General features: G+C 36.4%; 1 non-coding gene and 1 pseudogene across 1 annotated transcript; both read left to right on the forward strand.

Annotated features, from left to right (window-relative positions):
• LOC122289252 overlaps positions 1 to 12,295 on the forward strand; it is a 96,871-nt pseudogene that overhangs the window by 34,238 nt on the left and 50,338 nt on the right.
• Positions 6,621 to 6,724, forward strand: LOC122290605. Its single transcript, XR_006236467.1, has one exon. It is a non-coding gene; the product is annotated as a small nucleolar RNA R71 (small nucleolar RNA).

The raw sequence follows: 12,295 nt of genomic DNA on the forward strand, positions 1-12,295 counted from the left end.
AATGGGCTAAGAGGGGGAAAAAAATAAGGAGATATTGAGGCGTCTCTACCTCCCCTCTTCTCTAACTTCTCCTTTGAGTTTTCATCATGGCCTTGTTCGGCTAAACTTTCATAATTGGTCGAAGGAAACGAAAGCCTTGGAATCAATAAAACTACGAGATCTAATTTGTTTTTATTGTTAAATTTATGCTTTGAGTATTGGATGTTTTTTGTGCCTATTTTCATGATTGTCTCTTTCAATTACTAGGAGGCCTACTAGTTTCTTATTCGTTGCAATCTACTACTAGGTTGGATACCAAATCTGTAATTGTTTGATCTCTCTAATTTGTGAAGCAACTGAGATTTAATGATTTGCTGCGTCAAAAATTATTAGATCTTAAGAAGAACACTTGATTAAATTAAATGCATCTGCTTGTGCTTGTGTTGTTTAGCTTCATCGATCTCTCTAATTCTTAAGGTTGCTACTAAATTAAACCTTTAGCACTTGTTTTGGGTTGTTTAGTAGTTAAGGTTAATTAGATCGCTTGTTTTCTAATTAACCGAGACTAAGGAGAGATAGGAAAATAATTCTAACGGTGAATATTCAAAATATGAATTAATATATACTTGCATCGATGATCAGTTGTAAAATTTCGATGGTGGATGTTGACTTAGACCAAGGTTTGTTCTTTTGATTGATTTTGATAATTTAATTTGAATGGTTCCTTTCTTTCTTTTTTTTTTTTTCTTAAGAAGAGTGACCAATCACCTGTCCAATAGTGATGCCCGCCCAAATTTATTAATAAAACCCTCACTTATGGCGGAGGGAAACCGTGGTAACCAAAAAAAAAAAAACACTTCCAAACAAAACAAGAAAGAAACACTAACCGAAAAAAAGAAACTACGAACCTTAACAACAACGTATAGAAGGAATCCCTAATAAATCTAACTGAATCAAGCCTCGGAGATCCCGAGGCATGGAAGAAGTATTAGAATAATCTGAAGAAACACCAGCCACGCCAGCTTTAGCCAACCAGTCCGCTACTTTGTTACCTTCTCGTAGGACATGCTGGAATTTACAATTAATGGAATGGGCTAAAACGACAATTTCATCCCAATAATCCTCCAAATGCCAAACCCCACAACGACATCTATGCCACCACGAAATAATCATCATTGAGTCAACCTCTACAATTACATTAGAAAGATGGAGAGAAATGCACACCCGCAGGCCATATAAAAGAGCAAGGAGTTCTGTTTTATTATTAGAACCCATACCACTAGGAGAGGCAAAGGCTTTCACGAGCTATCCAGTAGCATTGCGAATAACACCACATTACCACAAGAGCCCGGGTTCCCAAGACTACTTCCATCTTTGTTCAATTTAAACCATCCTGATGGAGGTTTATGCCATTGCACCACTTTACAAGTCCTTTCTTTTAAAGAAATTGGTCTAATGCGTAAAGCCTCCATGATCATGCCATCAAAACGAGATAAAGTATGATACTTATCACCCATAAGACCAAGCAATCGAACCCAAAAAGATATTGACTTAATAACCGTATCATAGGATTCTAAAGAACCCCCCATTCATGCTAGACATCTTCGCCTCCAAAATCTCCAGGTAATAATGACAGGCATGAGGCCCACAATAACTCCCACCTAAGAAGATGGCTTAGCACACCAGAACCAAGAGGAAACATGTTGTTCCCAATTTCTACCCATTGGTAACTCAAATAGATTAGAGAACGTTAACCAAATTTTTCTTGGAAAATCGCCCTCAAAGAGAACATGATTTATGTCTTCATAGTGACCAACACAGCATCACATTTGGAGGCAATAGGAATACCAACTCGACGCAGCCTATCATTCACACTCAAAGCCCTGTGCCAAGCCTTCCATAAAAGAATAGACATTTTCAAAGGAAGACTATTATGCCAAACCCAAGAATGCCATTCAAAAGAAGTGCCTTTGACTCTAATACACTGCCATGCAGACTGAACTGAAAACAACCCTTCCTCTGATTGGGTCCAAACAAGAACATCCTTACCCGAATTAGGACCAGATAAGGAGACAAGGACATCATCAACATTCTCTAATCCCACTAAATTTTCAAGCAAGTTCACATCCCATCCATCAGACAAACGGTATTCTTTGATTTTCATCAAAGGTTGACCCACAAGAGGCAATTCATTTATCAAAGGACCATTATCCCGCCATTTATCATACCAAAAATAAATATCTCCTTTTTAACTCTCCATTTAGAACTATTCAAAACCAAAGGAATACAGCGAGCAGTCATTCTCCAAAATCTTGAACCTTTAGCATCATCTATTAGTAACCAAGGTTTCGATTCCACATATTTAGCTTTGAAGAAATTGACCCATAGAGAATTACCTCGTAGAAGATTCCAGGCAAACCTCATGTGCAAGGCTGTCTGAACCTCATGGAGAAGCCTCACCCCAATACCGCCTTTTGCCACAGGCATACCCATATGTTTCCAGGCTACCCATTTCTTCTTATCCTTCCCATTCAACTCGCCCCAAAAGAACGAACTCATCATTTGATGAATCTTATTTATGACAACTTGAGGAATCTGCAAAATAGTAAAAAGATGAAGAGCCATGCTAGAAATAACATGGCATAATAAAATCAGTTTCCCTCCAGAAGAAAGAAGTCGCATTTTCTAGCCACTTAGTTCCTTCCTTCTTTTATTCAACATATCTTCAAAATGTACTTGCTTAAGACGACCCAGTATAATGGGCACTCCAAGATATTTGAGAGAAAAATGACCCTCTACAAAACCAGTGGTGCGAAGAAGACGTCTCTTTCGTAAATGGGATTAATCATTATTGATTAATCATTATTGATTAATGATTAATCAATAATGATTAATCATTATTGATTCTAACTACCTCAAAGCCTAAGGGATTAGCAGTTTTCATGCCAACTCTGTTTAAAGGTTGAACACTCAACCCCCAAAGTTTTGGGTAACTGTTTCTAGCCCTTTATTCAGGAAAAATTACACGAATTTTTTTTTAAATGAAGGAATCAGGCCTATGAATGTGCGCTTATCCACACTTTCACAAGTCAGCCCTTACCACTAGTCTACCTAAATGATATATTTTTTTTTTTTTTTGAGTCCAAGTGTGAGGAATTTCACCTGTAGCAAGAAAATTAGCAATGTCAGCATACCATGGCACTTGAGATATGCCAAAAAGTTGCTCATCTAGAAATGTGTCTTTAATAGGATTTGTCTCTATGGAATCTGAAAGAACAAGTCTAGACAAATGATCAGCAACAACATTCTCAACTCCTTTTTTATCTTTGATTATCAAATCAAATTCTTGCACCAAAAGGATCCATCTAAGCAATCTGGGCTTTGCATCTTTTTTCGCTAAAAGGTACTTTAACGCAGCATGATCAGTAAATATGACAATTTGAGATTCAATCAAATAAGAGCGAAATTTGTCAAGTGCAAAAATTACTGCAAATAGCTCTTTTTCAGTTGTTGAATAATTCATTTGAGCACTGTTTAAAGTTCTACTTGCATAATAAATAACACAAGGCTTTTTGTCCTTACGTTGGCCCAACACAGCTCCAACATCATAATCACTAGCATCACACATAATTTCAAATGGTAAATTCCAATCAGGTGATCGCATAATTGGGGCTGAAATCAACATACCTTTTAGCTTTGTAAAAGCTAACTCACAATCATTAGTCCACACAAAAGAATTTTCCTTTGACAATAAATTGCACAAAGGTCTAGAAATTGTGTTGAAGCCTTTGATGAACCTTCTGTAAAAACCTGCATGACCTAGAAAAGATCTGATATCCCTGATGTTCTTTGGGATGGGCAATTTAGAAATTAATTCAATTTTGGCCTTGTCCACTTCAAAACCTTGAGAAGAAACAATGTGACCAAGAACAATCCCTTGAGTGACCATAAAATGACACTTCTCCTAGTTTAAAATCAAATTCTTTTCTTTGCATCTAATCAACACTCTTTCCAAATGAGTCAAACATTCATCAAATGAATCACCAAAAATAGAAAAATCATCCATGAATATTTCAACGAAATGCTCTACCATGTCACTGAATATGCTCATCATGCATCGTTGAAATGTAGCAGGAGCATTACAGAGTCCGAATGGCATCCTTCGATATGCAAAGGTACCAAATGGACATGTAAAAGTGGTCTTTTCTTGATCTTCAAGAGCAATCTCAAATTGGTTATATCCAGAATAACCATCTAGGAAGCAATAGAATTTATGGCCCGGTACACGTTCAATGATTTGATCCATGAATGGTAGGGGAAAATGATCCTTTTTGGTGACAGAATTAAGTTTTCTATAGTCAATGCACATACGCCAACCAGTAGTAACTCTAGTTGGGATCAATTCATTATCAGCATTCTTAACTACAGTCATACCAGATTTCTTGGGTACCACCTGCGTAGGACTAACCCATTTGCTATTAGAAATAGGGTAAATGATCCCTTCATCCAGAGGTTTTAATACCTCTGCTCTGACAACCTCTTTCAAGTTGGGGTTCAGTCTACGTTGCATTTCTCTAGAAGGTTTAGAATTGTCCTCTAAATAAATCCTGTGGGTACAAATCAAAGGACTGATACCTTTGATATCAGCTATGGTCCATCCTATTGCCTCTTTGTGTTCAATGAGAATACCAATCAATTTGCTCTCCTGAATTTCATCCAGTTTTGATGAAATGACCACTGGTAATGTCTCTGCTTGACCTAAAAATACATATTTGAGATCAGCAGGTAGAGGTTTCAAGTCGAGTTTTGGTGTTTGCACACTTGAAGGGAGAGACACGACATCATGAGGCGGTAATTCCTCAAAACGTGTTCTCCATTTATCAGTGTCCATTATAGGAGTAGATTCTAGCAAAAAATTCATAGATGCAAGTACAGAATGATCATCAAAATTTATACCATGAACCAAACAAGCCTCAAGAGGGTTAGAAAAACTTGACAAATCAAATTTATTTTGAACAAGAGTTTGGATCAGATTTACTTCATGCACATCATCATCATCACCAGGTTGTTTACAAATATTGAAAATATTCAACTCCAAAGTCATGTTGCCAAAAGATATTATCATCACACCACTCCTACAATTTATTAAAGCATTTGAGGTCGCAAGGAACGGCCTACCCAAAATTATAGGAATTTGAGTGTAAACATCAAAGACAGGTTCTGTGTCCAAAACAATGAAATCCACTGGGAAATAAAATTTGCCTACTTGAACTAGCACATCCTCAACTATCCCTCTCGGTATTTTAACTGAACGGTCAGCAAGTTGGAGTGTTACCTTGGTGGGTTTAAGTTCACTAAGACCCAACTGCTCATATACTGAGTAGGGTAGGAGGTTAACACTAGCTCCGAGGTCAAGTAAAGCTTTTTCATTTTAAAATTTCCAATCACGCAGGAAATTGTTGGACAACCCGGGTCTTTGTACTTTGGTGGAGAATTGTTTTGGAGGATGGCGCTTACCTGCTCAGTGAGAAAAGCCTTCTTCTGCACCTTCATCGTACACTTCACTGTGCACAAATCTTTCAAAAATTTAGCATACGATGAAATTTGTTTGATTGCATCTAACAAAGGAATGTTGATTTTTACTTGTTTGAAAATTTCAAGAATATCAGCATTTTGAACCAACTTGTGAGAATGTTGCAACCTTTGAAGAAATGTGGCAGGTATTGGGGCTTTCACAGGCATATCTAATTCAACCTTCTCAAGTTCACCATCACTCTTGGAATTTAAAGAGTTGTTGGTCTCATCAACTTTCGTTGTTGAAATACTCTTATCAATTATTTTTCCACTGCGTAGAGTGGTGATGGACTTGGCATGTTCAAATTTTGAATAAGAAGTATTTGAATTTCTTACCTCAAATTTACCTTTGGGATTCGGCTGAGGTTAAGCAGGAAACTTACCCTTTTCTTGAGTATGTAATGCAGAGGTCAAGTTGCTAATAGAACTTCTCATCTCAGTAATGGCTTGCATTGTCTGAGTGTTGATATTTGCTTGTCCTTGCATAAAAGCCTGTAAGGAGTAGAAGAAGATGATGGCCCTTGAGAATTTTGATTTGAATTGGACTCATTCCTCCAACTAAAATTGGGGTGATTTCTCCATCTAGGATTATATGTTTCCGAATAAGGGGAAGAAAATGGTCTCTTATAGGAATTCATGACATTTGCTTGTTCGTGCAACACCTCTTTAAAAGCAGGGATTGTTGGACAATCCTGAGTTAGGTGTCCACTAATCTCACAAATGCCACAATTTTCTTCTTCTTTTCAATGGCCTTAGCCGGATTTACCTTCTTAAGTTCCATGGCTTCGACTTTTCTTGTCAGACTTGCTATCCTAGCATTCACATCATCATTTCCTTTAAGAACATACATACCTTCTTGAGACATGGCACTGAGTTTTGGCTTATTTGACCGATCAGAACGATCTGTGTTATCCCAAGATTGGGCATTTTCAGCTAACTGGTCAAAATAGTCCCAAGCGTCATCAGGATCTTTATTTAAAAAATCACCGTTACACATCATTTCTACAAACTGACGCATTTGAGATGTTAAACCTTCATAGAAGAAACTAATGGTGCGCCAAGTCTCATAGCCATGATGTGGGCAAGTTAGCAACAATTCTTTAAAACGTTCCCAACACTGAAAAAATGTTTCATTTTCCTTTTGAGAAAAATTCATAATATTTCTGCGAAGAGTGTTGGTCCTATGAGTAGGAAAAAACTTTTTCAAAAATTCTCTTTGCATTTCTTGCCATGTGCCAATAGATCTTGGTCTCAAGGAGTTCAACCAATTTTTAGCTTTTTCTTTCAAAGAGAATGGAAACAACTTTAATCTAACAACATCATCATTGATAGTTTGGTTTTGTAAAGTTGCACAAACTTCTTCAAATTCTTTTAGATGCAAATAAGGACTTTCTGAATCTAAGCCATGAAACTTGGGAAGTAATTGGATTACTCCCGATTTTAAATCAAAATTTCCCATATTTGTAGGAAAAATCATGCAAGATGGAGTACTTGTCCTTGTAGGCTGCAAATATTCGCGCAAAGTTCTCATTGGCGGATTATTTTGTGCCTCTTCATTTTCTTGTTCATCATGAATACTATGATTGTCAGCCATGGTATTAGAATGAGAATTTTTAGAATCACCTGACAAAGTATCAACTAATTCTTTTAAAACAATTTCCTCTCTTCTCAATCTACCCGTTTGATCACGTTGCCACGAGATCATTCATCATAGAGGATCGAGCACATTCAAAAAGTAAAAACAAAATGCAAAACAAACAAGAAAGTAAAAGAAAAAATTTTGGAATGAGATTACCAAATGGTATGAATATGGAAACAATGTTACATGCTCTGTTTTCCGTAAAAAAAAAATTGTACCTGCAAAAAGAATATGAAAAACAATTAGCAAAAGATTTCTAAAATAAAAAAAAAATTATCACACGTTGCAATCCCCGACAACGACGCAAAAAGCTTTGTTATACCTAAACTTTGACTCAAATTAATGAACCAAAAATTTAGTGCAGTTTTACCTGCAAGTATACAGGTGTTGTAGTATCTTACATGATCGAATCCACAGGGATTGACTTTTGTGATAAAGAAAATAAATTCAGACAATAAAACGAAATTACTAAAAGAAACGTGCAATCAAATGAAAATTGATAAAATAACTGAATCAAACTAAAATGATAAAATGAATTGATATGGAGAAAGACTAAGGTTTCGAGGATTCGTCTAATAATTTATGATATTGTTTCCGATCAATTTGATGATTTGATGATTAAAACATTTACAAATTTATTTGAATACCACAGGGATTCCTCAAGCATTCACTATATTCGAAAATCACAATGAATCAAGATGAGTATATAGATAATCAAAATATTCAATAACAAAATCCTTCAATCGACTAAGCTCGTAGAATAAATTTTACGTGGATCCGAAAACAATATTTAAATTATTAAACTTCACCTCTAACCTTAGTATGAAAATTTAGCCAAACATATTCATTACAAGTGCTATAGAAATCACATAAATATTCTTCATTATAAAACTAAAATAAAACATAAGAAATATTAAGCAACAATTTAGAAATAACAAAATTTGGAATCCAGTTGATGTCGAGAGAATAAAATACATGTCATCGTTGAATTGCAGAAAATAAAAATGAAATCAATGGACAAAAACTCCCCTTTAACTCCATGTTAAACTCATGCACCGATCTCCTCATGTCCCTCTCTCCACCAAAATAAATCTCAGCCAATTAAATTATTCCAACCGATTCTCTTCAAATCCATTCCCCACGTCAACTTTTTTTCACATCAATTCCAAAGAAAATTTGGAAGCTCCTTACACATCTCCCTCTCATGTAAACAACCGACTCTCTCCTATGAAAACTCAAGAGAATGACTGACTCTCCTTTATTTAATCAATCAAGCACAGACACCTCTCCTCTATTCAATTATGCACTGACCGACTCTCAACTCACAGAAAAATAATCTGCACCGACACAACCCCTTCCAGCACAACACAACTCCCTACACGTCTCCCTCTCTATTTCTGGAAATTGCCCACCGATTGCCTTTTTTCACTTCAATCAAAACTCTCTTGCCTACCGGCTTCTTACCTCTCCAATTCTCTCAACTCCCCACGTACATCTCTATGTCCCTCTCTGGAAAATTACAGTCGACACTCCTCTTTTGACAAATGACCAATTCACTCCAATATCAATCTAACCGACCGACATCCCCTTCAATCTAATTCCCAACCGACCGACTCTCCTGCCCTTAACTACCACTTCACATGAAAATTAATCATATCCCAGCTCCCTCTACTCATGACCAACACACCTCAACTCCCTTCTATCTCTCACGTAACCTGCCCCCCATCTTAATAGAGTAAGAATATCAATATTTATAGCCTCAAGCCAAACGTGAAGTCGGTTCACCCCTTTCACACTGAATTCATTCTTTAATTCCCATTAATCATAGCACCTATCTTCAACTCTCTTATCAGAAAAATTAATTCATTTCTTCATCTTCAATTTCCCACCAACTCTATCACTCTCCACAAGTCAAGCACGCCACTTATATTCAATGTACAACTCCCTCCAATCCAAGTAATGCACGGCACAGCATGCACTTCAATTTCTACTCACCCACCAAAAAAATAATTTCAAATTCACACTTGGTTGAAAACTCAAGCACGGCACTTTCTCTTCTCTTGTACCTACTTCACTGTCCAGCCACACACACACACACATATATATATATAGCTGCCTCAAGTTGGTGCTGCCAAACTCCTTCCTCCAAGTCAAGCATGGCACAGCATGCACTTCCATGTTCTTTATTTGTTTTTCTTTTCAACGTGCCTCTATTTGATTTCAGCCTTAACTTTGTATGTATTTGTCTACTGCAAATCATTTTCTTCATCGCATGTGCTTATAAACAATCAAGATGAGAAAGTCACCACGTCTTCATTTTGTGTCTTATTTTTCAGCTAGTAAGTACTTCCTTCATTCTCTTCATTCCTCTCAATTAATATGCACTTTTGGTCGAAAGTTCCAACTGGATCCCATTTGAATTTTATTTAAACTGAAAATAAGAAGAAAGAAATAACGCTTAAAAATAAATTAAAAGAAAAAAATAGATTATAAAAAACAGACTATATATGTGAGGAAATATTGTCCCATTAAATCATAATTATAAAATTAAGCATAAACATGATATCAATCAATTAAAAATCACAACTCGTATTTATGCTTATTAACTATTTTTCTATCTAAAACCAATAATAGTGTCACGAAGAATTTAAAATACATTGGTGTTAAATAGCTAAACTATGCAATATTTCAGCTCAATCAGATGGTCTTTCTACAGCATGCTGACCTACTGCTCACAGATGACTTAGTCATCTTTGGAAAAGCCACAAAAAGAGGATCACAAGCAATCTCAACGTGCTTAGAAAAATACACGTCATGATTAGGCCAAAGATTCAACTTGAAGAAATGTTCTCTGTTCTTCAGCTGCAACACTCCCCCACCAACCAAGAACTCTATAACCAAAATTCTCCCATAAAAACTGTCTACTTGTCACATGAAGTATTTGGCATTGCCTGTTACGCTGGGCAAGAAAAAATATAGCCATTACTAAGAATTGCAAGATAGAATCTCCAAGAAATTAGAAGGATGTAAATATAATCTCTTGTCACAAGTTGGACACATCATGTTAATTAGGTCAGTTGCTAGTTCAATTCTCTCCTACTCAATGACTTCCTTTATTCGTCCTAAATCAATATGTCATTCTTTAGACTCTCGTTTCAAAAATTTTTGGTGGGGCTTTCTTGAATCTCTTAAGAATCATTGCATACCAATACCAAAATCTTGGAAATCTATATGTCAACTAAATTGTTCTAGAGGTCTTGGTTTCAAATCAATGGAAAGCATAAACTTAACCTTACTTACCAAAACTAGTTGGCTAATGAGTCAAATCAACCCAAATCTTTGGAACTCCTTACTTTGTAAGAAATACCTAAAGAATTCATGCTCTAGCCTATGTACCAAAGACTACATACTTGATTTTATGGAAATATATTTTGAAGACAAGATTACTCATTTCTTAAGGAATGTGATACCAAATCTACAATGGCCTTTCTATCAATGTATGGAATATCCATTGGTTCCACACTCTAGAAACATTCAAACGTAAGCCAATCAATCAAATGAATGTGGTCAATCCTTTTATCAAAGTCTCAGACTTGATTACACAAAGACCCCAATAATGGGATACTGACAAACTTCAAAATTTGTTTGAGCAAACAAGTGCAGAGGAAATTCAAAAAATCCATCTTTCCCAAGTCCCTAATCCAACTAGACAAGATGCAATGGTGTGAACATCAAACTTATTTGGCAAGTACTCAGTTAAATTCACCTACAATCTTGAAGCCTCATCCTTTAGTACATCACTTCTAAACTACTAGAATTTCCCATGGAAACAACTATGGAAACTAAAGATCCATGACTACCATAGATTACTCCTCTCGGAAATCTTACGGCACCTTCTTCCAACCCATGTCCAATTGAATAGAGTCCTCAACTTGTTTTGCAGGCATGATCTACCCCATTTGTAATGAATAAGAGGAAACTTTGGCTCATTTATTTTTGGCTTGTCCCTTTACATGCATCATCTGGCGTCAACGTAGTTGGCCATTGAACATCTTAGCATTTTCATTTTCCATTATAGCTGGTTTGATTACCTATGAAATTAACTTGAGATTCTGCTCAAGCTAGCGATCTGGAGAGCACTTTAGTTCCCTGAATGAATAGAAATGTGGAGATAGGGTCTCCTTGATACAATCCTCTTTGAGATGGAAAGAAACTTTAGGGGGCTCCATTGATAAACAATGAAAATATTGTTGAGGATATGCATTCCTTTATGAGATTTATCCAAGGTGTTGACATTGTGTTTCGTACACCTAAGGACCGGACACTCAATTGTGATAACCCGTTTTTACGTGTATTTTCACTGAAGGGTTGTTTTTAAATTAATTAATATATTGGTTTATTTATTTTAAATTAATTTATTTTAAATTGGTTTTAATTTATTTGATATCGTGTTTAATTTATTTTAGTCATTTTACGGTTTTTAATATCGTTTTTCACCGATTCCGGCGCCGTCGCACCACCTCTAGCCACCATCTCTTCACAGCTTCTTCCCCTACCTCTTGCTGACCTAAACCACCCATTTCCGGACTCGATCCGCTGCCGGAGTAGCTCCCACGAGCTCAACTCTGTTCAGCCCCTTTTTAGCCTTCGACCGCCATTTCCACCACCACCTACGGCCAAAACTCATTTCCTTTAACTTCATAAACATCCCTAGACCATTCCCTATCAATCCTGAGCCTTGGTTTGTCCCCGTTCAAAAATGGGTAATTTATTACCCACAGCCACAGTGTAAATTACACTGTTACGTTGCTTTTCTTCCGTCGTTTGCAACGCCGCGAACTTTCTAAAAATACCATATAGCACTGTAAGTATTTTTCAAAACTTACTTTTAGATTTATATATATTTTGCTCATACAATAAATATTTATCTGTTGGTTGGCTGATTCCGGACTGAGTCCGAGGAGTTCGGGGGTCAGATGGATTGAGGACGGAGTGCTTGGTTATGTTTGTTTGTGATTTGGTTGGTTATTTGTGCCATGAGGTGTGCGTTGCATATTGCATATTTGTGCATTTTATTTTAATCGAGAAAATCCCGTTTTATTG

The sequence above is a fragment of the Carya illinoinensis genome, chromosome 12, assembly GCF_018687715.1.
Source record: "Carya illinoinensis cultivar Pawnee chromosome 12, C.illinoinensisPawnee_v1, whole genome shotgun sequence".
NCBI lineage: Eukaryota > Viridiplantae > Streptophyta > Magnoliopsida > Fagales > Juglandaceae > Carya > Carya illinoinensis.